Source organism: Talpa occidentalis, unplaced genomic scaffold (genome assembly GCF_014898055.3).
Source record: "Talpa occidentalis isolate TD23 unplaced genomic scaffold, MPIMG_talOcc4v2.1 talOcc4.3, whole genome shotgun sequence".
NCBI classification, from domain to species: domain Eukaryota; kingdom Metazoa; phylum Chordata; class Mammalia; order Eulipotyphla; family Talpidae; genus Talpa; species Talpa occidentalis.
The window spans coordinates 40,305,094-40,331,160 of NW_023603184.1; the positions used below are offsets into that span (position 1 = coordinate 40,305,094).

Below are 26,067 nucleotides of genomic sequence, written 5' to 3' on the forward strand. Positions count from 1 at the left end.
TGGCAGGAGGGAGGCCTTGGAGGAAAAAGGACAAAGGTGGGCCAGCATCCCCAGGAGCCCATCACTGACTCATTATTTGGGGAAAAGCTAGTCAGTGGCAGGGGCTCAGCAAGAACCCTCAAAGAATCAATCGCACCATAATTAGGGTCATTATTAATCTCTTTCCACAGTAATGCCAGGCTCCTGTTTACCCAACACTGGTGTCCCAAGAGAACTCTGATGCCTTTGCTCTAGTGAAATCTCCCAGCAGGCACACTCCACCCGCTTCACCACTGAGCCTCACCGCTGCCTCTGGTGGGAAGTGCTCTCTGCTTTGCCTGTAGGAGGGGCCGGCTCCCTCCGACTGCACCTCTGGGGCCATCAGCCCCAACTGAAGGCTCACTAACTAAATGTAAAGACGCCTCCACCGTGGGCCAGGAATGCTGGAAGCTGAGAGAGTGTCCCAGAGAAGGCAAGGTGGATCTTCCCTTCAAGGAGACGATCTTATCGCAGCAAGGGCGGCTCCGCTGTGACCGCAAGAGCAGTGCTTTAGGCTTTACAAAGAGCCTCCAGGCACATCAGCTCACTGAGGCATCACAGCAGCCCCACAGGGAGGGGCCAGATCCTCAAGTTACAGGTGAGGAGACTGAAGCTGGTGGAGCGCAGGAAAGGTATGCTGAGCTGAACCCTCGGTGAAGGCCCTTAGGAACAGGCCCTCATATTTGGGACATGTGTGGGGCCACGGGCTGGACAGGAGGCAGGCTTGGGACCTTGCCCAGGGGCTTGGCACAGAAAGGACCTCCCTGAATCTCTCTTTTCTGGGTCACAGGTACAGGTCTGGTTAGTCAACTTGGGCTGAGTAACCAGGGATGACCAGGCCTTGCCCGGAGAGCAGAGCTTGGTATCCCAGACCTCAAAATCTCTGCTGCAAACTCTCCAAACCTGAGTTTTAGAATCACCTCACCCAGGGTAATCCAGAATTACCCTGGATTTTGGACTGTTAAAGTCACCCAGTGTCAGTGTCAAGACAGACCTGGACTCACTGCATCCAGACCCCTTCCCATGCAGTCATCCCGCCGGCTGTGCACAGTTTCTAGCGGTGGCTCCCCAGCAGGGCGGCCTGCTCAGCTTGCATCCCGGGAACGGCCCCTCCCTCCCTGCAGGGCTCAGGGTTTGCACTAGAAGCTAGAACCCTGGGATGGCCTTCCAGAGAGGAACCACCTGCCTGCCCCCACCACCTGCTCTCCCATGGGCACTGACAAGTTGTCCCTAAAGCTGCTGCTCCCTAAAGCAGAGTAAGCAAGTGTCCCCTGAGCCTCCGGCTGGGCCTCATGGGCCGGCCCAGGACCTGGTGAGCAAGGCTGCCGCCCAACCCCTCCCAGGAGCTGGTGATTCAGTCACAGGGCCCAGGCTGACTTTTTCCAATGCCTCTCCCCAGGTCCAGGGTGGCAGGAGCAGGGGGTGGGGGTGGGGGAGGGCACCTGAATGGGAGGAGAAGGAGGAAGCTGAGTCTGGCAGAGACTTGTGCTGAGCAAACTTGTCTCTGCCCAGTTTTTGCACCCTGGGGGAATGGAAAGCAAGGATTTATTTTATTTATTTATGTAAAACAGCAGAGTTATTATACAAACAGGCTTCCCAAGCAGGCCCGGGGGATGGGAAGAGGAGGAAGTCCTGCCATTTAAGGAATCTTCCTCTGGCTTCCTTCCACTCACAACCTACCTGTCTGGCCTCCCCTCCTCTTCTCAAGCTGCTCCCAGCACAGCACCCCACCCAGCCTTTCCATCTCCATGCCTGTGCTCACGCTGGATCCTCGGGCAGGAAACCCCACCATGGCTCACACATCCCCATCCAAATTCCATCCATCTTAACAGATGGACCCTGTGCGATACCTGGTTCGATGCCCCCACAGGCTCACTGCCTCCTTCTTTTATGCTCACATCAGCTGGCAGAGACCGAGAGACGTGATCACAGGCCTCTGTGGATGATAATCACCCGCTTCAACGGCTGCCTTGCCCACCAGGCTGAGAGCTTCCCCATGCGGAGACTTCTGATCCACTTGGGCAAGCATTTCTGAAGACCACAGTGTCTGTGACCCTGTACCAGTCATGGGGAACACGAGATTCCCCAGGCCTGTCCTGCTAGAGCAGTCATCAAGCAGGGCTCCACGCCTCTGTTACCCAGGAGGCACCACTTGGAAGTCAGGAAAGCTAGTTAAATGTGCAGAGCAAGGAAAGAAGTAACCTGTGAGAGCTTCTCAAACCACACAACTGCAGAGCCACTTCTGAGCTGGTCCCCATTCTGCTGGTGAATAATATTTAGCTTTCTCCCAAATTACAAAAAACGTCAAGTTACTAAAAGTGTCTCAGCTGTTTCCTCCTCCAATTTTTTCTTAGACGTTTGTATCTGTTTGCACATTTCTGTTCCTGTCTGGTCTAAGGTGAGCTCAGATTTAGCACAGCACACTGGTTTCATCCCTGTCGTTTCAACTCTTCCTCATCATGTGAGCTCCTCTACTTGCAGGCAAGGCTGAAACCCTGGGGCCTACACTTCCCTTCCCCTCTTTCAAATCTCCACGTTTCCTTTCTGTGACCAAAGAAAACTGGCGTCACTCAAAAGCTGTGGAAGAAAGTCCCAGGAGTTGGCTGGGATTCCATGATTCAAAGCCTCCAATTCCACCATTTACCATTCATTCCTTTGGCTTAAGCTTCACTTTCTCTAGGATTTTCTCTTAAAGTACAAATCTTCCCTGGAAATGGAGCCCATTAAATTCCCAAATTGGAGGTCAAGGAAACTTAGTTTAATACTTGGCTCTGGGGAGGCAGTAAATCACTGAGGTTGAGAATGTGCACTCAGAGTCAGCTGGCCTGGGTCTAAAGCCCAGTGGCTTCCTTAATGCTTCTGTACCTCCTTATCTATAAAGTGGGGATAATAATAGCTCCAACTTCACATTGTGAGGATGAAATGAGCTAATGTATACACAGTACCTAATTAAGTACCTGGCACATTGTACTAAAAAAGACAGCTCTGCTCAGAGCTTCAGGATTATTTTTTTCCTTGACCATAACATGGGACAGTAGTCCCTGGACCCCCTGCCTTGTTTTGCTAACTGTAGAGTGCCCTCTCATTGGGAGAGGCGGACATTGTTTTAGAACCAGTGAGCTGCTCTCTGCAACTTATCCCCAACTCCCTTCTCCCTCCCTGCTATCTTCTTTCTTTACCTGGAAGAAGGTACCTGTGGCTGTGAGCTTGCTCCAGGGGATGTCCCGTCCACGAGGTGGTGATGTCACTTCACCGGGATAGCTGAAGGGACAAGGGGACAAACCCAGTCAGATCACTCATCAGTCTAGTCTGCCTCTCCCCTCCACTGGACCCTTAGTGAGAGCCCACCTCTGCTAGCTCACAGCCACCTCGTCCCTGTCCTGGAGGAGCCACCATGCCGGTGTGTGAGCCAAGGAGACATGGGATCCAGTCTTGGGCCCTGAGACCCCACACATGTCATCCCATTCCCAGCTGTGCTGCCCACATACCAGCCTCAACCCCAAACCCAGTAAACCTGCTCCCCTCAGGACCCACAGAAATGGGATCCAAGATCCAGCCACCCTGGGATGAAACCAGGAGCTGCCCTTTCCTGCAGCCCAGAACCCTGCTTCACTGGTGGCAGCAGCCAAACCAGCTGTTCTTCTAAAGCAGCCACTGAGGGAGGGCCTGGGGGCTGGAGGTGGGATCTGGGGCATAGCAATTACGTGGCTGACTTCTGACTCATGCACTACCTCCCCCATCACCAGCTCCTGGCCTGCAAGGCAGCCCTCCTGCCCCGTAGATGGCAGGACAGGCTATGGGGAGGAAAAGGAAGGGGCTCGAGGTCAGCCCTGCAGGTTTCAGAGGTTGATCCCCCTCCACTGGGGCCCACTTAAGTCACTTAAGTCACATCAGCTGGCAGAGACTGAGGAAGAGCCAAGGGCTAGGCCCCAGGGCTTCTGGTGCCCTGAGACCCAGGGCAATGATACATCAGGCCTGTCCCCAACCCAAGTCTGTGTCAACGTGAGAACTCTCTCCCTACCCAAACGAACCCTGGAGCCACATGCCAGCAAGAAGCACACATCCAAGACTCAGTCTTGGCCTGGAGAGGGACACAGCTGGGCTCAGAGACAGCTTGAAAAAGATATCCTGCTACTGAGAGAAGTGGGCCCCTGGCGTACCCTCAACCCTGCTTCCCTCCACCTCCAGTTGCCCGTTTTCCATAGCGCCCTGAATGCATTTCACTTTATAGTTTACAAATACACATATTCCTTGTATCTCCCATAATGATCTTAAGGCCTAAGTGACAGAGGGAATAATATAAATAGAGCAGAGTTTCTCCAACTTCAATGTGCAAAGAAATCACCTGGAGATTCTGTTAAAATGCAGTCCGACCGGCTGGGACCTGAGATTCTGCATTTGACAAGCTCCTAGGCGAAGTTGATGCTGCAGGTCCAGGGACCAAGAGGTGGGTAGCAGCATGGCCATCGAGGTCACAACAGCTCAAGTTACCAATACGGACTCTTACTCTGTGACCTTGGGCAAGTTCCTTAACCCCTCTGTGCTTCAATCTTACGTACAAAACAACAGCAGCAGCAGCAACAACAGTAATAAAACCTATACCATAGGGTTGATTTGAGGGTTCAATTGTGTAAAACATTTAGAGTGACTACTATTATTTCAACTTTTTTTTTTTTTTTTTAAAGATTTATTTATTTATTTATTCATTCATTCTTTTTTTTTTATTCATTTATTTAATTATACAAGCACTGGGTACAGTCAGAAGCGCGGGAGGGTGAGAGAATTCTCCAGAGCCAGAGCGGGGAGCAGAGCAGGCAGAAGAACCGAAGCACACTGCTGAGGGGAGCAGCGGGCGGCAGGAGAGGTCTGCCACCATGTGGGACCCTCCTCCGGTGGCCGGGGAGCAGCTGGGGATCGAACCGGCACTGCAGAGGCTGCGGGCAGCTTCGCAACCCAGCGCTCAACCGCTGCGCCACCGGGGAGGCCCTATTATTTCAACTTTTTAAATGAAGGCTTTGAGAGGTGGACACAACTGGCAAGGTGCAGAGCCAGAATTCAAACCCAAATCTCTTCATGGAAATTCTGCAACACCAAGCTGCCACAAAATGTCACAGTCAGCAAGCCTTCCCTAGTTAGAAAAGCATGAATATATTGAGCTCGGAACTGACAAGGGGCACGGAACAAGGTCACCAGAAAGTTGTCAGAAATTCAAGTCTATGACTTCTAGGCTAGTGCTTTTTCCATCATACCTCGCTGTCCTTCTGCAGGGAAAAGTGCCCCAAATTCTACCTGAGGGGTCCCAGCTCTGCTATCAGCAGCAGCCACTCTGGAACCAAACTGGGGATGAGTAGCTGAGAAGCTGCCCCATGCTCACCTGAACCCCTGCCCACCAGGCTGGGTGGGAAGAGCTGTCTAGCAAATTCCTTCCATCTCTACCACCTACCTTCTGTCTCTGGCATGCTCAATCTTAGGGTTACTCAGCTGGAGTCTCATGCAGGGGTGTCAAAATCTGAGTCTGCCTCCACCCCCTCGGTGGTTGCTGAGCACGGGGCCAGTGGGAACCTGTGAGTCACTTAAAGGAAGTGCTCAGCCCCAAACAGGAAGCAGCTCCTCAAGCAGAAACCCCCTTGTTGGAGGACTTCGCCAGGGCCTAGTGGGGGGTGCTTGGAGTAGGTGAGACTGATGAAGCTCATTGTGACACAGCAATACCTATTCAGATTTTACCCATCCAGTGTGCTATGAACACTCACCAGGGGCCTTTCTGCTGTGGGACCTTAGGTGCATCGTTGCCTCTCGCTGAGCCTCAAGTCCCTCAGCTGTAGGACCGTGGGGTTGCACCACACAACCACCATGGCCTGGTATTCTACACGGAAGTGAAGAATTGGGAGAAGTGGGCACAGGTTTCAATGCGTAGATGGATGAAAGGTTCCTAGGGTCAAAGCACCTAGCAGCACAAGCACCGCCAGTAAGTACTCTGTCTTCAGGTGCACGGTGGAGCTCTCATTGGCCAGAAGGCCTGTCCTTCAGTCACCCTCAGTCGCAGAGAAGAGCCACTGCACTGGGACATACTCACTAATAAATGCACTAGGGGGGACACACGGGCCCCTGTCACACGCCATCCAGGTAACCCACAATCCTAAACATCGATTCCCCTAATACCACTCAGGTCCCAGTGAAACTGTAACAGGGTGGTTCCCAGGAAAAGGGGAGGTTTCAGGTTCCCTGCCCCACCCAAGGAAGGGTAAAGCTGAGCTGGAGGAGAAGCTGGAGAGGAGACTGGGAAGGAAGCAGGAGGAAGAGCGAGGAGACCTGGAGGAGGCACAAGTTGCAGAGACACGTGAAGAAGCTGCGCCTGCTTATTCCTGGACTGGCTGAAACAGACGTGGGTGAGAGATGCAGAGGGAGGTTTTATCTTGGCAGCTTTTATCTTGGTTGTGCTCCTTCTGCCCCTTTATTATGCATCCCCATCAGAAGGTGCCTTAGACTTGTGGCAGGCTTTCGGGCCAACCTCGTTGGCATTTACCCACGAGGGGATGGGTAACTTTGGGTGCTTGGTTTGGAAACTCTATTCTTTGTCTTTTCTGTATTACAGTTCCTTTCCATTAAGGATCTTATGCACTGGAGTATGTTTTGTCTTGATGTGGTGGATGGCAGGACCTATTTAGAGTAGGCAGGTTTGGGGTTCTGGGGTGTCAAAACTTCTTCACTTACTGGGCTTGAAAAACAAGGGAGGGCTTCTTCCAGATGAAGGTCTGTGGGTTTCACTGTTCCAATGGGGTGAGGGACACCACTGGTGGTGGTGAAGGGAGGCAGGTGGCTAAGTGGCAAGGATGTTTGGGGGCACAGACAAATTCAACTTGTCAAATCCTTTTTCTGAGACTGCAACATGCAATAATAGCTTCTTGCATAACAAAATATTCGCTTCCCAGTAATGCTGAGCACCCTTTTTTTTTTTTTGGCTTTTCTCCCTGTTTCAATTTGTGGTTCTAAAAGTACTCATGAATTAGTGTGGTATTCACAGTAAATGCACATGGCAGCTGAGAAGCCATCTTACAATATTTAACAATTCATATTACTCAAATAAATGTAATAATGTAATAGGAAATGTGATACTAATTCTTTCTGTCGGTAACTTGATGGGCACAAAACACCAGAATTGTGAATTGTTTTCATTTTAATAAATTCTTCCAAAATCTGAATTACTGTTTCACCTCTACTTAAATAATTTTACTTTAAAATCTGAATGTGTTGATTATGGCAGCTATTGCTTTGTTTTGATTTTCATATATAACGTAACAATAAAAATAATTTTTGAAAACATAAAATAGGTAGGACTTTCTTTACAAATACTTTAATTTACATTTTTGATAGAAATACATTCAAGTTCCATACATCTTAAATACAACTGAATTCTATTTTTGATTCTTTAAATTATTACTATCAATAAGCAATTTTCAAATGATGTAATTCTTGATTATAACAATGTAATTCATGATTTTGTTAAAATGAAAATAATATATTTTATGAAATAAAAATGGATTGTCTTATTACTCATCTGAACATCACCAGCCCACCGACAAAGCACCCCGCTGTGTAATAATTAAATTCAGTCTTTCCTGATATTTTGTCACTTTCCATCATATAAAACCATAAATTGACATGAGTATTTTAACCTTTCATTAGGAAGATATATTTGTCAAGCTGGGAAAATCAAACTATTTTATATGACAGTTTCTTGGTCTGCTTTATAACCTTCATAAATCTGACAAAATGACACCGGCTTATATTTGTATTTTCCTCCTGCTATCCACTTCCCCGCCACCACTCTCACTTCCCTGGGGCTCAGGCCACCTGGGCGGGGAGCCTGAGCAACAACCGGGCTGCTGGCAGCCCTGCCTCCCCCAAAGCCAGGCTCTACACTCGCCAAGCTTAGATGCTGTGGGGCCTAGATCAGGTCTTATTTCCAGAGCTGCTTCAATGCAAATTCTCTCAATGGAGATGCCAGTGATTTGACTGGGCTTCCCCCAAGGCCCAGCACGCCTTAAAGTCCTTCAGGTCCCAGATCCAGCACCTGCTGTGAAAGCACCCCAGGCTGGTAGCCTCATCAGGCTGAGTGAATGGACCCAATCACCTCTGTCCCTCAAGGCTGTTTTCCTCCTCCTCAGCACCCCAACTCAGTCAACCTCTACCCCTGCCCACTTATTCTGTGCCTGCTGGTCACAGCAAACCCTTGGGGCTAAAGCCAGCAGAATGCAACTCCACCCCTTGACATCTGAGCTGCAAAATCTCTGTGTTCCTGCCCACCATCCTTCCAGCATCTTATACACAGAGCTTCCAGAAAGCAGAAGCCAAGTTCTAGAGGAGGAAGGGATGTTGAGAAGAGAGCTGAGAGTCTCTGTCTGCTCAACTTAGTCCTCTTAATCTCGCATCGCAGTACATTCTACAGATGGCAGAATGGAGACTCAAGGGGATTTAGGTCTTCTTGCTCAAGGACACAGCAGAGCAAGTGGCAGAGGCACGATTCATACTGTCTGACTCTTAAAGCCAGTCTAGACAACCATAAATCCAGTCACCAACACATTTCCTGTGTTTTCCTATGTTAGGAGAGGCCCTGAGGCTCCAGGGGACAGAGGAGGCACCTGCTGAAGGAGCACAGAGCACATGTAAACAGAGGTGGTGGCAGCAGGGGCGGGAGGGGTACAGAGAGCCTTGGCAATAGATCTGCACTGTCTCCCAGGATCACCCCCAGCCGAGCCCAGCTGGCTCAGACAGCAGCAAATACCCAGGAGGGAGCAAATTTGATTTCCCTGCACCCACTCCCCCAGTCACTCTGTGCCTGCTCCTGGACAGCACGACAGGGAGGGGCCCTGGACATTTCAGACCACTTCCTCTTCGGATGCCACCATACCACATCCACCCTCACGCCTGGGTGTGTCAGCTCCCCAGGCCTCAGGAAAGGGTGCCGCTTTGCAGTATATTAGACTTCAGTTCCTGTGAAAGCAGGGCATCGCCTCTCTAAGCACAGAACCCCTTATCCAATAAATGCCCAATAAGTGGTTGCCAGATGAGCTGATGACTACATAGCAGCAATTGACCCAGCTCAGCCCATCCTGACTGCTGGGCCCTTAGTTCAGGGCCCGAATCAGACTAGGGTGGGTCCAGTGCAGAAGGATAAAGGATAAGGCTCAGGTTACCAGCCTGGGGTGGGGCACAGGTCTCCTCTGCCCTTTTGCTGTGTGATCACTGGTAAATCACTTCCCCTCTCTGGCTACCAGTCAAACGGGTATTAACATCAAATGGAAATCACCTGATTTTAGTGAGCGCAATATCACACTTTGGTTGGAATCATGGGGCAGAGGCTCAGCAAGGAGAGGTGACTTGGCCAAGGTCACACAGCAGGTGAGAGTCTAGAATAGGATCCAGACTGTTGTGCCCTGCAGGGTTAGATTCCCAGGAGTCCGAATGAGGAGGCCAGCTAATGGTGACATTCCTTATGATAGCAAGAGCCCAAGAGAAGGTCCAGGCAGGTTCCATCAGGGCCAACCCAGCCTGACGTCACCAGTTAAAGTCATCACAGTCAGAGATCTGGAAGCACAGCTTCTGTTTTGTTTGTTCATTCCTGGGACACGCTGAACAACACGAGTTCCATAAGCGAGCCCTGAGTACCTTCTACAGAAAAAAAAACCAGTAGATACATGGGCGTAGGTTGGGCTGGGCAGAAAAGCCACATTCAGGTCAGTTGAAGATGGGCCCCAGGGCCTTGATTTCTGCAGTGGCGCTCAGCACCTCCATGGCCCTGACCTGCGTCATCCCGCATCCGGGCTGCGCTGGCAGCACTGGAAGTGGAGGAGGCACAGAAGCAGACTTTTTCAGAAGGGGCTGCTTCAGGGCATAGGACAGGCCCTAGTGGGGTCGCGGACACTGCCTCAGCCAAGTTGAAACCAAGTCACTGGGGAGAGCCCTAGGGGCTGGGACAAGATCTACCAGGCTGGGGCTCTGTGCTGCCTCTGGGGCTGAGAAATGATGAGCCAGCATCTGAGGCTGGAGGTCACAGGGCAGCTCTCAGAAGGTCCTGCTTCTTGCTGACCACACAAGCCGGGGCTATCTCTTCTGTACTCCCCCTTCCTAGAGTGGGGAAGAATTATTACTTATCGGCGCCAGGTTCTGCATAATCAGCACCGCGTATGCTTTTAGCATATAATACACACAGTAATCCTGTTACGCCCCACCATGTCCGCCGGGACCCCTTTACTGTTCTGCGGCAGGCTGGGGGCCCATGGGCCCTTCCAAAGGCCAACACCTGGGAAGTGGGTGGGTCGACTGCTTTCAGGATGCGGGGATCCCGTTGTCTTTGGCCTGGTCATCCTCCAGGGACCCTCTGACCAGCGACTGACTGGGTGGGAATCTAAGTTGCCCCTAGTGGCCAGCTCTGCCACCCTCGCTCCTCTGGGGACTGAGCCAAGTTCCCCTCAGAGGGGCCAGGCTTGAAATCACACTGCTTCTCTTTCTGCTTCTATTTGCCCTATTTCCTTAGCATTCTTTTTTCTGGAACACTTCCTAATAAATCACTCTCACAAACCTTGCCCTCGGGTCTGCTTCTGGATCACCCAACCTCAGAAAGCTATGAGTTGGGTACTGTTAATTTTCCCATTTCAGAGATGCAAAGACTGAGGCTCAGAGTTGTCAAAGATCCCCACGTGGGGAGGAAAGAGCACAGACTGAAGCTGAGGTCCACCCAATGCAAAGCCTGACCTCTGACCCCTCTGTCCACCACCAGCATCGCTGAGCCCGTTTGCACCCCGAACACTGTCCCTTCCTAGCCACCAGCACTACTTGGTTGCTTTCATTTTTTACTGGAGAACAGGAGAATCTGCTCCAAGGGGGATGACTAAGTCCTCAGATTCCTCTCGTTGGCTCGGATCCTGTTTTGGCCAATCCTTGTGAATCAGGGTGGGTCTGACATTCTGGGAATGCAGAGAGTCTTCAAACCAACTTCATGAAAACAAGTTGTAAAAACACTTAAAGCCGCTGGCTGATGGGCTTGGCTCTGTGGAGCAGGGTTGAACAAGTTCACCAGAAGGGAACACACAGCAGGATATACTTAGGCTAGACCCAAAGGAAGAACTTCCCGGTCACTGGGAGCTGGGCCTCAGGATGGGGTTGAAGCAGGGGATTCAAAAGCGTGACATGCCAGGATTTTCTTGTTTGAAGTGTCTATGAAGCCATTGAGGTGAGCACTGGAGACAAAACCACTTGAGTTCAACCCCACCCAGTCCTGAGCTTCAACCACTGACCTAGAAGCTCATTTACGAGCATGCTCCGAGTTTGTGGGACTTCTGCCTCTTAGGAGGTCAAAAGTCTATGCAGGAGAGCGCCCCTGATTCCACGCCCCTCCCTTGCCTCCCCACATACACACCCAGAGTAGATGGAGGCCTGGAGCCTGCAGAGCTCAATGCAGGACTGAGGGTGCTGTCATGCCTCCTCCTGGGCCTCTGCTCTCATCAGCCATCCCCTAAGACGGGGCCACCCCTTCCTGATGCCCCCTGGCCACTACACTTCTGCCGCCACTGCTGCAGAGGGTACAGCAGGCATTGACAGGCCAGAGCTTCACCCTCACCTCCCCCCACCCCCGCCTGCCCATCCTCCAGGCAGCAATAAAATAGCCTGAGTCTCACTAGTTCATCCCCTTCACCCCTTCCAAGCTGCTACTCCCTTTTTTCCTTCATTCCCATCCAAACTTTTGAGAGCTGCCTATCCTCAGGTCTCCACTTTCTCCCTCCCCCTGCTGCTAACCCTACCACCCTCTGTTCCCATCAAGTTCAACTGTGACCTCCATGCAAGTAAATTCTCCCTGACACCGTCAATTCTCCCTGACACTGTGGACCTCACCCTCCTGCTGGAAACATCCTCCTTCCCTGGTTTCCAGGACACCAGTCAATATTCTGGCTCTCTCCTCGCACTTAGACTGCCCCCAGCCCTTAGCCAGCCCCTCTCCAGCCAGGCTTTCATGTTGTCACTACGCTTCCTAAGCTTTTTTCCTTCCTTGCCTTCACACTCTCCTTGGGTGATATCATCCACTCCTATGGCTTCCTACTACCCGGTGTCTGCCTGGACCAAATTCAAGGCCCAAGCGCCAGTGATGCCCGGGACATCCACGGCCCTCATACCCACAGTGGCCCGACAGAAACTCTTCTCATCCCCCTCAACCTGCTCCCTCCTTCCCCCCATCTCAAGGCATGTCCATTCTCCAAATCTCCCAGAACTGGAAGAGGAAATCACCCTCCCACCTCCCCTATGCACATTCCCCCATATCTCATCTGGCACCAAGTCCTGCTCCCCTCTCATCTCCCACCAATATCCCTCAGGTCTTTGCTCAAACTCCTCTTGCAGGAAGCCCTCCCTGACTCAGGCATTCCTTTTCCCATTGTCTTGTGCCCTGTACAGCCTTCAGTTCAGCAGCCGTGCTAATGTCTAGCTGCACACTGAGTGGCTCAGAAGCACAGGGCAGGGTCTGATCTGACTCAGGGTAGCAGCACCCAACCCAAGGTCAGCACAGAGGGACCCCAGGAGAGCATCCCCAAACCTGGGAAGCTGTATTTCTGCTGAATTTGCCCACTGGTGAGGTCAGGATTTGCTCACAACCCATAGGTTCCCCGGGGCAAAGGTTCTCTTTGCTCTGCCCCTCCACAGGGCTGAAGACACATGAGCACCTAATTCCTCTTCAGAGACAGCCTAACCTGTCTGCCATTTACAAGGGACTAGCATACAAGGTCTGGGGGGGAAGTAAGGGGTCCCTCACACTTGTGTGAGCGCACACGCAATGCTTACAGGCATACAAAAATACACAGCACACATTCACAAATAGCCCGGGGAAATGACAGGGGCGCTCGGCAGCTCCAGCACACAGCTCATGCAGATGTGCAGACAGGGCCGCGAGGACCCAGCCTCCTGGAGGCGGTGTGGACTTGTGCCACTGCCTCCCTTGGGGCACCAGCTTCCCTGGGAGTCCTGCGCTCCGGGAGTCGAGGTCGGCTCGGCTGGACCTTGGGGCTGGCTCTCGGGGCGGCTGGGCGGGCGAGCGGGGTGAGGGACAACAGCCCCCAGGACGGGGCTCTGCCTGCTTCAGTCCTTTCCCTCCACGTTTCTGCCACCTCTTCCTTGAGGGAGCCCTCCCTCATCACACGCTCTCCCTTTCAGAGTCAAAGGTGGGAGGTTGCACAGAGAGGCAATCCCACCCTAATATTCCCTTGGGCCCTTCTCAGACGCACAGGGAGGGCTGTACCACGCTGGTCCCTCTCCGGGCGTCTAGGAGCCTCTCCCAGCCCTGTCGCCTTGTCTCCAAACCACAGCTCGCATACCCCTTCCCAGTCGCCCCTGACGGCTCCCTGCCGCGGCTAAAAACCTGGCACCACCGTGCTGCGGTGGGAGTTCTCACACTCCTTTTAAGGCTGAGAAAACCAAGGCTCAGAGAGAGGAGGTGACTTTCCCAGGACCAAATTACCTATGAAGCTCCTCTCTTCTCTTCTTGTTCCCAGGCACACCCTTCCTCAGAAGTGAACACAGACCCAGAGGGTGGCTGGGAGGATCTGACGGGGAGGTACCTTGCCCCCAAAAGGTACCTGTTCCTACCTGAACCAGAGGCAGCCCCAGTGCCACGGCACCTGGCTGCAGTCACCGGAAGGGCCTGCACCTGGCTCCTTTATGAACTTATTGCAGGATTTGCAGCCTACACTGGGCCTCTATTTCCACATCTGTTATATGAGGGGACCTGGATATCATAACCCTCAGGATCTGTTTCACTTGGACCCCGCAATAAGGAGGGGTACTAGAAGGGGAGAGCACTGGGGTACAGGGTCATTCCCCACCACGGGGCTGGGACTGAGGAGGAATCCTGTCCAAGCCCCAGGTTTGGCAGCCGGCACCTCTACCCCCTCTGCCAAGAAAGTCGCCCAGCCACCCCTCTACCTTCCCTGCAGGAGAGCCTCTGTGAGCAGAGAAATCACAGACGGTCCAATATCTTAGAGGGAAGGAAAGCCAGCCAGCCAGTGTGGGTATGCGGGCATGTACAGCACATGCAAACCCAATGCAAAGGCCCTAGGCAAACATCCGGGTGTGAACCCATCATTCCTGACCCCTCCCTACCCCTCAATCTAGACCTCTTCAAGTCCTACTGATTCCACCTCAGAAGTGGCTCCCCTGTTAATGGCTAAAGTGACACTCCAAGACCTCCAAGGTCAGGTCATCAAATGTGATCTAAGCTCTGTCTCCTTCACTGGCACATTCATGCCAGAGCCCGGAGCCATGCAGGCAATCTGACTGCTCAGAGGCTGCCATGCTATGGGGAGGCCCAGACAGGTCTGCAGACGGACGGAGCCCTGAGACTGCATGAAAAGCAACAGAGGCCTGGCCAACCTCCAGCTGCTCCAGCTCCTCGCCACCGTCAGTCTTTCAGCAGGAAGCTCAGCTGAGGCCTCTTAAATTCCTGACCTACAGAAACTGAGATAATAAAATGATTGTTCTTATACAAAGTCACTGTGTTTTTGGATTGATTTGTTATGGAGGAATAGCACAGAACACAGAAAGGTTAAGCAACTTGCCTGAGGTCACGGAGCTAGTACCTGGCAGCACCAGGATTTCACCCACAGAATCCACACTACTCAAGGCTATGCCTGAGTAGTAAATGACAGAGGGGAGGAATATGCAAAGGAACAGCTAGGTGGGAGTGAGGGAAGGCAGGGTTCCTAGGTGCAAGGCCAGGACCTTAGACAAGACTGCACCAAAAGAACCTGACCAGCACCCCTGGTCTTGGGGCAGCTCCACTCCCACAGCCCGGGAGATGTTGGTCAGGAGAGCTCAGATATCACCTACCTCTGCCCCTCACAGATGACTGAAAGGCTCAATTCCCTGCTCCCCACTTCGTGCACACTGCAGGGTAGACACAGGCCCCTGGAGTGCCCTGGATCCCACTGTAGAAGGGCCCCAGGTTGGGAGATTGGAGGCTCGGGGTCCACCATCCGAGCATGGCCATGGACCTGCTCTGTGGACTTGGGCAAGTCCCTGTCCCTCTCCAGCTCCATTCTCCAGCTCCCAGTACTCTTCAGCTCCACTGTTGTAAGACTCAACAGATGCTGAGCTGATTTTGTGGATGGGGGACAAGGCGAGCTGATGTATGTGGGTCCTATAATCTGTGATCTTATAAACCACAAAAGGGATCTGTCCCTAGAAGTGGCCAATGAGGGCCTCCCTGTTGGCACAAGGGGTAAAGCACAGCACTGTGAACCTATCCACAGCCTCTGCAGCATGAGTTCGATCCCTGCCCGGCCAGGGAGCTACCCACACGGCGCAGCAGACCTCTCCTGTCTCGCCCACTGCTCCCCTCAGCAGTGTATTTCAGTCAGTCTTCCTGTTCTGCTCCCCAATCTGTCTCTGGTGAATCCTCTCATCCCCCACACCTCTGGCCTGTACCCCAGTTTTGTATGCATAAATGAATAAATCTTCAAAAAAAAAAAAAGGAAAGAAAGAAGTGACCAATGAGAATGAATTCTACCTACCACTTACTGGAGTTTGCTGTGTGCGAGGCACAGTACACGCACAGTTTCTAAAATTTGCAGTGACCCTCGTAGGTGCAGCAGCAAGTCACAAGGTCTCAGACTTACAGCTAATGTGCTTGATGGAGGACAGGATCCAACCCAGGCCCATTCTACTGGAAACCCCCACTCTTTCACAACAGTGAAAGGTAGAAGCAACCCAGTGTCCATGAACCAACAAACGGGTAAACAAAATGTGGTATATCCATACAATGGGAACTATTCAACCTTAAAAGGAAGGAAATTCTGACACACATGGATGAACTTTGAGGTCATGAAGCTAAGTAAAATAGCCAGATACCAAAGACAAATACTCCGTGATTCTACATATAGGAAGTATTTAGAATAATCAGATTGCTAGAAACAGAAAGCAAGCGGTGGCTATGGGTACTGGGGTGGGTTGAGTAGCTGTTGTTTTATAGGTATAGAATTTCAGTTTTGCAAGATGAAAGAAGTTCAGGGGATTGCACAACAAGGTGAATAGAGCTAACACTTCTTTACTCAACACACGCGAGAAAGACGGTAAATTCTATTATGTGGTTTTTGCCATATTTAAATAAGAAATCTCTACTCTTGGGGTATCGGGATTAGGAGGGCTGTTAGGGAAGGGAGTTCTGGTGGGCTTCACAGATAAGGGGGCCCCTGGAGCCAGCACTGGCCTGGAAGGAACACCAAATATGAGCTCCCAGGCCACTTATTTTGTGATCTTGGCTGAGTCCCTGTCCTTCTGCGGCCTCCCTCTTCCTCACTGTACAATCTGAAGGAGGCCCATGAGTCCTTCAATTCTCCCACTGGGATAATCGCTGAGAGGACAGGGAATAGGGGCAGAGAGAGGGGGACCAGGACATTCCCTGGTCAAAGACCAGGAATCTGGGGCTGTGGCCTCACGATCCTGCCTCAAGCAGCCTCTTCTCAGGTCACAGAATCTGAGACCCAAGGGGCTTCTTTCCAACTCAGCAAACAGGTGCCTGTACGTACTATATTTGTTAGGAACATAATGTGTCCTCCCAAGCCAGCACTATTTTTCCTACTCCAGGCAGCCAAGAGTGGAACAGAAGCAAACACTGAGGCAAAGTACAAATTATTGAACTGACGAGGTCCTCTGTGGCCAGGGCTATCTCCGAGAATTCTGACTTTCACCACTTCCCCTGATTTGGGAATCCTTTGCCCCCAGAAGAAACGAGGGGGGCCAGTGTCTGGATCCAATCCTAATTCTGCCAAGCACTAATGGGGCCTCGGTGTCCTGATGGGTATCATGGTGTAGGGATGCCTCCCCTTAGCACCCTTGTGTGGGGTTAGATGAGGCAAGGGACAAACTGCCAAGCCCAGGGCCTGGCATGCAGTAGGCACTCAATAAATGGACTCCACCATCAGCTCTCTCCTCAAAGACAAAGCCATTTTCATCGATCTGTTTGTTCCTCTCAGAGGTCGGTTTGTTTGTTTGAACTCTTCTCAGAAGAGCTTTTTCCCCCAGGAGCATGAGGGTGCTCCCCAGCCAGCCCCAGCAAGGAGGGAGAAGCAACGAGTGTTACTTGATGGAAAAAGTAAAATCACCTTCCACGTCATGTGGAAATGAAATGAGAGCAGTCAGTCCCAGAGGAGCCACAGCTGCCTCTTCCCTTCACCCACCCTCTCCCTCCTCCACCCAGGAAGACCCAAGGAGGCTCCATATCCTGCTTAATAAGTCCCTGGGGCCTGGCTGGGAGGCCTGATATGATCAGGCTGCTAGTTAATCGCACAAAGCTTTCTATTCTTGGCTGCACAGGGGCCTGGTTCTTCCCCAGCTGCCCATCAGTGCCACCAGCCCCAGACCAGGCTGGGGTCAGTCATGCCCACAAGGAGACAAGGGGCAGCCCTGAGATCTTACTGGAGCTGACACCTGAAGAGGGGTGTTGCAGAGTAAACCCCCAGTACCAAGGTGTCTGGGAGTCTGCAGAGGGGTTGCTTGGGCTGGATGGCAGTTTAGCTGCGAAGGTCACTTCCAAGTCTAGCCTGGTTCCCAAAGTCTTGATTTCATCGAGCCAAGATTCCAAAGTTCTATGATCAGTGCTTCCAAAATTCAGGAATAGAAAGATTCTGTGTTTCCAGAACATCAAAGTTCTAAGATGCCAACATAGCCCTGAGGACAGCTGTAGTGTGTGGACCCCCACTCCTTCCCTTGAGAGGCAAAGGAAATCGGCGCCATACTGTTCCTGCCCCTGCCCCTCAAACTCCTTCATGAGAAGGACTTCCCACCCTAGCACATTTGGTATCAGGGTCAGCAAAGCTCCCCCACTTTACAGCTCCCCTGGGGCAAGAGTTTCTGGGGAGCTTCTGGGCACTTCTGGAGAAGCCAGAGAGAAGCAGATAGGCCAAAGTTGCCTTGAGGGTCCCCGGCCCCCTGCCCCCAAATCTCTAAGCCAGATGCTGCAGGGCCAGGATCCACTCTTCGTGTCTGCTCAGCGCCAGCAGGGCCTATCCCACCTCACCGGCAGGGCCGGCATCCCCCTTAGACAGTCTTGGAGAGGCTGGGTCACTGCCCAAGGTCAAGCCTGGTGAATGGAGGCATTTAGGGGACAGTCTGCCTGGCTACAGAGAGCACCCCTCACCTTGCGCTGCTCTGCTTTAGGCCACAGCTTCCCAGGACCACCTCTTTTAGATGAAAAAAACAAAAAAGTCAGGTGCTCAGAGTCACAGGACACTGGCAGTAGATGGGATCAGAATCAGTCCCATGCTGGCAGTGGGACGCCCCCTCCCCTAGCCAGGACCCTACCATTGACAAGGATTTCACCTTCTTAACATCCTGGAGCCAGGGACAGGGCTGTCTCTTGCTCCCTGGGTTCCAAGTCACTGCCTTTTGGGATCACCTGAGGGGCAAGTTGAGAATCAGGGAGTGAGACAGTGGGTCACAGCCTCATGCCCAAGGCTGGCCAGTTGAGCACATACACAGTCTGACAAGGGCTGACCCTGACATATGTTTGGAACATTCACGGGGGTACTTGTCAGGGAAACAGAGGCTAATTAACCAGTTGTCCCATTAAGAAAAGCAGATGAGGCTCCACTCGGCTGGCAGTCACAAGCCTGCTGGTCATCAGGAGGGAGAACCCAGCCTTGGCTGCTGGAGTCATTGGCTGCACCCCAGGCCACCCTCCCCCAAGCACCCACTGAGTATCAGTTGCCTTTCCTCCCTGAGTAGAGCGCTGTAGATCATTCCTCTTTTGAATCTCACAACCCTGAGAGTTAGGTGCTCATAATCATGTCCTTTGACAGAGACAGGGAGACTAGGACTCACCCTAGGTCATTGGCGAAGATGGCAGAGTCAGGCCTCGCACCCAGGGCTCCCTTGCTTGGTGCTAAAGGGAGGTTCCCACAACACCCTGGTGATTTAAAGGTTCCTCTGCTGCGTCATAGGTGAGAGTATTGTGAGCACCTATTGGTGCAGTGTTGTGCTGCATCCATTTCAAGGAACTTAAATCATCTAATTTCTTTGCTCTTGGCTAGAATTAAACCCCCTCTGCAAATTGGTGGCCTACTGTGCACATGGCATCTAGGGGGTGTCCCGTCACTGGGTGGATTGATTTGACCTTATATTAGCTTTATTAGGGTTGGCCTGATCGTTTTACTGATGAGGCTATGTCACAAATGTGAGGTTGCACGGGTACACAGTGGAGCAAGTCCTGAGGGGTACCTGAGCTACCCAGGTATGTCAGGCCCTTTAGGACAGGGGAAAATGAATATTTATTATCAATGGGCTTTTTTTTTTTTTCAATAAGCTGCTCAAGTTCATGTCTATTGGTAATATGCTATCTTTCTCCCTCTCTGATCCTAGCTCCTCCCAGGCTTCAAGCCAGCGCAAGCAGAGGGAGAATCTACCATTCTATGATGCCCCCAGGTGCCAGCTGAGCCCAGCTGTTGCCCATGACCTCAGTCCTAGTGGGGCAAGACATTATCTGGGTGCCACTCAGGAACGTGGGTACTGAGAGGGACCCTTGGGCTCTGGGGGAATGGGTATTGGGCATACCCTAGACCTACCCCCTGCACCCCCATCCTGGGCAGTGCGGCTTTCACCACCCCTAGAAGGGGTGCCCCCAGCCCTGCTGAAACAAAGCTTTGTCTTTGTCCACACCAGAGCTCCCCTGACTAAGGTCTACTGGTATCAATGGGAAGTAGAGAGCATGGGTGTGTGTGTGTGTGTGTGTGTGTGTGTGTGTGTGTGTGTGTGTGTGACTGTCTTGTTCTGTCCCTGAGGCTGTATGCCTCCCAACCTCGCCCCAGCTACCCAGGGACATAGGCCAGAGTCCCCTGAATGCCAAGCAGGTCCTGTTGGACCCAGCCTGCGGACAGACAGGCTCGGGAGGAGAATTCCTGATACATGCTCACCCCACCTTCCCACACTGCAGGCCTCTGGGATGGAGCTGGAAAGGGGGTAGCATTGGTCCCAGAGGCGGGCAGACAAGAGGGCCAGATCGGTTCTCCTCCCACTGGGACGCACACAAATACAGGAGTGCAAACACACAGCCCTGTGGCCTATGTGTGCGACTTGTACATAATTCATAGGTGCCTGTTGCATTGACCTGGATAAAATGTATCCAGTCAGAGAAATCTGCGTGGAGAACAGTGGGCAACTGCCAGGAAGCTCTTCCCGGAAAGAAGTAGGTTGGCCAGAGGGCCAGTGACCAGGGCAGGGGGTGGAGGTGGGGGTTAAAGGAAATTGGACAAATAAATATTAACAAAAAGAACGACTGACATGTTTGTGGGGCAAGTCAGTTTCACAAACTTGATCTCACAAAAGCCCAGGAAACTGAGGCTGAAGGTTAAGTAACCAGCCCACTTTCACGGGGATGGAAGAAACAGAACTTCCTGTCCAAGCACACAACCCTCCACCCCAGTCTGGCTCCCCTCCCCTCCCCTCCAAATCAAGGTCTAGGGCCTCAGAGCCCCAGGGGGCATCCAGAGCCATTCATTCAGTGCTTATCAGGCCAACAGTTGAGGAAAGAGAGAAAGAGAAGCAAATTCTACCAGCAGAGCCATCCTGACCTCTGCCCCAGCAAATGAGCTGCCCTTTACCTGGGAGCTTCTGGCCCTGGCCAATCAGGAAGCCCAGAGGACCTGAAGGCAGCAGGAGAAAAGGTCTGGTCTTGCCCTGCACGCACACCAAGAATTCCCTAAGAGCCCTTCAGAGCTGGAAGGAATGTGCTAGGCGACCTTGCCCTGCCATGAGCATGAGCAGCTAGAGGTCCAGAGGGGACGGGCTTGTCCAAGGTCCCACAGTGATAGTCCAGTCAGTCCTCAAACCTGCTAAGAAGGGCAGAGGTTACTGTTGGGCACCAGCCAGATGCTGGAAACACTGGGATGAACGAGACATGGCTCCAGCACTCAAGGTGCTCCCAGACAGGTGGGCACTGCTCAGGAGTTTGCACCCTCCTGGTCAGCCCTAGCCAGCTTCTACAGGCCATCTCCAGCACCCCCTCTTTTCCCCTTTACTCCCATCACCAGGCCTCTTACAGTAACTTAAAGATGAATATAAGTTTGCTCTGGCTATTGCTCTTCCAAAAATGCCCTTCCCAGCTGGCCAGAGCCTGCCCATCCCCCACACCCCACCAGTAACCTCTGCCCTTCTTAGCAGCCTCTCTCAAGCCTCATCCCCCAAGCTCAGGCTGATGGATCCCCAGGGGAGTCTCCCTTCCCCCCTCCTCCCTCCTGAGGGGCTCCTGACCTCCCTTAACAACATCTGTGCACTCTGCCCAGGGTAATTGTCCCTGGAACTGTCTCATCACCCCTCAGGACCTGGGACTAGTGCTCCCGCGTTGAGTAAATGTGACACATACACGCCCACACCCTCCACGAAACCCAGAACAATTTAAAAATTATTTCTTCCTTTTAAGGCTTGGGTTTGTCTTTCTTTTAAAACTCTTAGTGGGTATGGGAAAATGAAATGGAAGGTTCTTAGCCTCATCTTAGCATTTCCCAAAGCTGGCTCTATGCCTGCCGCACAGTGGATGTCTGAGATATGTTGCCTGGTGGGTGAAAGAATAAAAATATCTCCACCTTCCCCTTCCCCCAGCCTCTTGTAACTCCACATCATTACCAGTTCCTTCCTGGGGCTAAACTGTGCTCCTGTGATCTTCTCTCAAAATGCAAACAGCCCGGGGTCAAAAGCAAGCTCTAGCTGGAGGCTTCCTGTGCAGAACGGGAAAGTGAGGGATCAGCTCTTCCCAAAGTGTTGTGTCTACGATTAGTCCCAGGCCGGCTCTGTAACAAAGCTGCTACAGGTCCACGCAAGCCTGGGAAAGACTGGCCCCACGCCCTGCCTCTGTTGGAGAGCTCTAATTCATACCAACACAATAAAGGCCTGGAGACGTCCTGTTTGGACTCACACGGCCTAGCATTTCCCATGTTTGTCCATGTGTCTGCTGGGACCAACGACAGGCTGTCTGGAACTTAGCTAAGCGGCACGCTGATAATTTTAAATTAGAAGAAATTAAGAAACAGAATGATGTTTTTTGCCTAATTATCTGTCTCCCTGAAAACAGGAAATAAATCTCAGTGGTGGTCAGGAGGTGAGAGACAGCCTTATCACCCCAGACTCATGCTTCTGAGGTCTGTTTCAGATGCATATGTAGATAAACCAGGCAAAGTTCCTTTTTATTTAAATTGCAAAATTCTTTGTTCTGTTGTTTCCTCATAGATTTATTGCTCCCTCTTTTAGACTATAAAACTTCACTTGAAAGAGCAGATGAGAGGTTCCATTATTCTATGCATGGGCCTCTATATGAACATAATTAAAGTTTGTCTTTTCTCCTGTTAATCTCTCATGCGTCAATTTATTTTCCAATCATATAGACCTAGAAGAGGAAGAAAAGATTAGTCTCTTCCCCAGCATATCCTGGGACCTGTAAATTACCTAATTCCAGGGAACTAGTGATCCTCAGAACACAGTCTGGGAGGTGTGGACCAACTGCACTTTGGGTAAGGTCTGCACACTAAAAGGCATCTGTGGCTGGCACACAGCTAAGGTCATGCTTCCTGCACTGACAGATTTATATATGCAGAAGGTTCGGCCTAAAGCACTAACCAGAAGCCCTTGTGACAAGCAGCAATGAACAGAGCACCACAGAGCTTTCAAACTGAGCACAGAGGAGGGAACAAATAATCAGCCAGACTCAAACCTGAGTTCTGATTGTAATTCTGTGATGGGTGCTAGCCATAGGGCTGGGGCCTTCATCCTGCTGAGCGTTGCTTTCATCTTCTGCAAAGTGGGGATAATACTCAGGGCTGTTGTGAAGATTCAGGGTGGTAATGCAAGCAGAGGCAGATTACAAACTGTAAAGTCCTGTCCCAGCATTTGCTACATACATCATTATATCCTGTGTGTATGGCCAGGAGGGTGTGGTCATGTCTTAAGGGATCACAAGCCCCTGCAGAGCCCTCAATCAGGATGGATGGAAGGAAGGGAGGCAGGAAGGGAGGAATTGCTAGCAAGACCCAAGATCAACAAATGGCTGGCCAAGGAGGTATGAATGAATGAACCAACTGATTCTAATAAGCTCAGTTGTCCCCTTCTTTAGACCCCAGCTGATAAAAGTAGCAAATCAGGAAGGAGAGACATGCATTGAAGCAGTAAGGAAAAAAGGAGGTGCTGGGCTGGAGGCAGGTCTGCGGGCAGCAGAATGAAGGGTCAGGGTGAAAAGAGCCAGCAAGCAGCAAAGGCAGAAACCAGAGCCGACCAGGGTCACTCAGTGCCAAGGCCAACGGGCCACACACTCCCAGGAGACAGCCTCACTCAGGAGGACCTGGCTCTGGTACCCCGCTCCTGGGGAGGGCCAAGAGGGCACAGCCTGGCCCAGGCTCCATACAGCCGTGTGGAATTGAGGCTGCAGCCTCTCTCTGCCCTCTACTCCTCCCCTCGCCCCCAAGCCAGGCCAGGGACCGCAGGCAGTTGTCTCATCTCTCTGAACCTAGGATTCCCCACCGCAAAATGTGGGACTGACACAGAGTTCACATGGGAAAGGGTCTACTCCAAGAAGGGACTCAGCAAATGGCTCTAACCTTTCATCAGATGAGTTTAGTGGAGGACGGGCAGCCAAGACTCAGAGAGGTTAAGTGACTTGCGCAATGTCTTCAAAGCTGTGCTCAAAAGAGGCAGAGCTGGGCTTCAAAGTTAGGACTGCCTTGGAAGCCCACACACCTCCCTCTCAGGAAGGTGTCTGAGGATTAAGGCCCACCACGCCCGCCACAGGCATCTCACAGCCCCTCCTCAGACACCCAGACTGAGCTGGTGGAGATGCTGGGAGGGTCCTATCAGGGAGGAAAAGGGAGCTCAGCGGTGGCCAGCTATAAAGAAGGGGTGTTGCATTCTAGGCCTGCCCAGCTTACCCTCAGGACCTACCACGCCTTGGGAGCCTCCCAGGCACTTTCCATGTGCGCCCCAACACAGCTGCCATTCTTTCCCTGACTATGCCTCCGGCTTCCTACTTGGTGAGAACCACATGCTCTCTTTACATCCCCTACCATCATAGGCCTGGAGGGCTGGCCCACACCTCCTGCATGTCCCAGACATGCCTGACCCCACACTCCCTTTATTTTATTTTTTTAAAGATTTATTTATGCATGCATGCAAGAACAGGGTTACAGGTCAGAGGTGTGGGGGGTGTTGGGATTCACCAGAGACAGAGTGGGGAGCAGAACAGGCAGAGTGACTGAAATACACTGCTGAGGGGAGCAGCAGGCAAGTCAGGACAGGTCTACTGCTCCATGTGGGTAGCTCCCTGGCCAGGGATTGAACTCGTGCTGCAGTGGCTGTGGACAGCTTCATAGGCTGTGTCTTCACCCCTTGCGCCACCAGGGAGGCCCCGACCCCATACTCCCTTTAGCTGGTCTTCATTGGTTCCCAGGAAACACCTCAGCTTGGCAACAAGGCCCATTCTGGGGGAGGGGGTCAGAGGCTGCCCCTGGGAGCTGCCCACCTCTCAGGAGAGCATGTCACGTGGCTACGCCAGGGACAGCACTGGGCTCACTGACAGCTTACAGTTGTTATAGGGCAGCCCCGATACAAAACGGGGTGCCTGACTGTGGGTCCTCACCCGCGCGCTTAAAAGGACTTATCAGTGCTCTCCTGCAGGCACACGCGAAAGGTTAATAAAAGGTTTATTTACAAGGGAAGGGCAAATGAGGAAATGTACAGCTCAGGGAGAAAAGTGGGAGACAAAGTTTTAAATGAGTCCTACCCGATCCGCTGATCTGGAATCCCAAATGGCGCTCTGAGAGCTGGCTGCCAGCCAGGAGCCGTGAAGCCAGGAGGCTAGCAATAGCGAGCCAGCCCAAGGCCCACGTGTTTGGTTTTTATACCCAACCTGGCTGCCCAACTCCACCCTCAGGTCCCAGCCACCCTCCCTTGGTGATGATGGGATTTGTCTTTCCCAAGGTCTTGATGGCTTTAGTCTGGAGTGGGGGTGGGGTCCACAAAGCCTGTATGGGATTAGCTCAGGACATCATTTCCCCCTAACACTGTGACCTATGCCTGCCTGACTCTGCGACAAGGCTGCCCCTAGCAAGAGCCACCCCAGAAACCACCTGTAGCCTGGTTTGGGGGAGGTGGCATGAAGCAAGGCAAGCCCCTTTGGTCCCTGACTTCTCTGCAGCCACCTGACTGTAGGCCACTCCCCTACAAAGAACCAACGAGAAACTGAGGCAGGATTCAAACCAAGGTCTGTTTGATTCCGGAAAACAAGCGTTTTCTCAGATCACTGTACCTTTCAACACCGGCTGCAAGACCTGCTACGGCCCTCACTGCACGCCCCCGGCTCATGCCTCCTTATCCCCACCTCCAGGAATGACCTTCCCATCCAGTCTGGACCAGCTGTGGTCCTGAGCTATCTTCAAGATTTATTTTAAAGGCCTCATCCATGAAGCCTCCCCAAGTTCTCTCATTCTCCTCTGAGATGGTTTTTTTTTTTTTTTTTTTGCTTGTCTCCTGCTCACGGAGGCCCAGCCTACCCCGTGAAGAGAAATGGGCTCTGCCCTGCTCACTCCACCCTTAGCCAAGGCTCCTCCAGAGCAGTACGGCATGAGGTCCTCTCCTCCCAGCTCTCAGTGCAGGTGGCCCGTTGGGGGAAGGGGGGGGCAGAAGTTAAGGACGCTGAGTCGATAATCCCGTCTTCACAGATGAGGAAACTGAGGCTTGATAGGAGAGGCTACTTCTCCCAGTACATGCTTTGAGAAGAAGACTGAGGAGGAGGAGACTGAGCAGGGAGGTGGGCTGCTGACAGGTGAGTGTCCACAGCACAGGCCGCAGGGCACTGCGGGACACATGCTAGAGCAGAGTCTGGGTGGAGGGCGTGACAGTCACACTGGGCGTGTGATTACTGGCATCACACTGGGTTATTTGTGATAATGGCAACAACTGTCCCTTGCCGGGCACTCCTGAGCCCAGCATCCTCCTAACCACTTCACTTTTATTCATTTCATTGAATACTCAATATTC

The 26,067-nt window shown here is 52.2% G+C and overlaps 1 protein-coding gene across 3 annotated transcripts in view; it reads right to left on the reverse strand.

Moving 5' to 3' along the window:
* Positions 1–26,067, reverse strand: part of GDPD5 (glycerophosphodiester phosphodiesterase domain containing 5) — an 83,285-nt gene that overhangs the window by 47,987 nt on the left and 9,231 nt on the right. The window contains exons 1-2 of one of the 3 annotated variants that reach the window (XM_054699545.1): positions 5,462–6,318; positions 3,198–3,279 (exon numbers count right to left, since the gene is read on the reverse strand). The gene's annotated coding sequence lies outside the window, so the exon portion shown is untranslated. Of the gene's footprint in view, positions 1–3,197; positions 3,280–5,461; positions 6,319–26,067 lie in introns of those variants that run through there. The other 2 variants (XM_054699546.1, XM_037522980.2) reach the window with 2 other exon arrangements.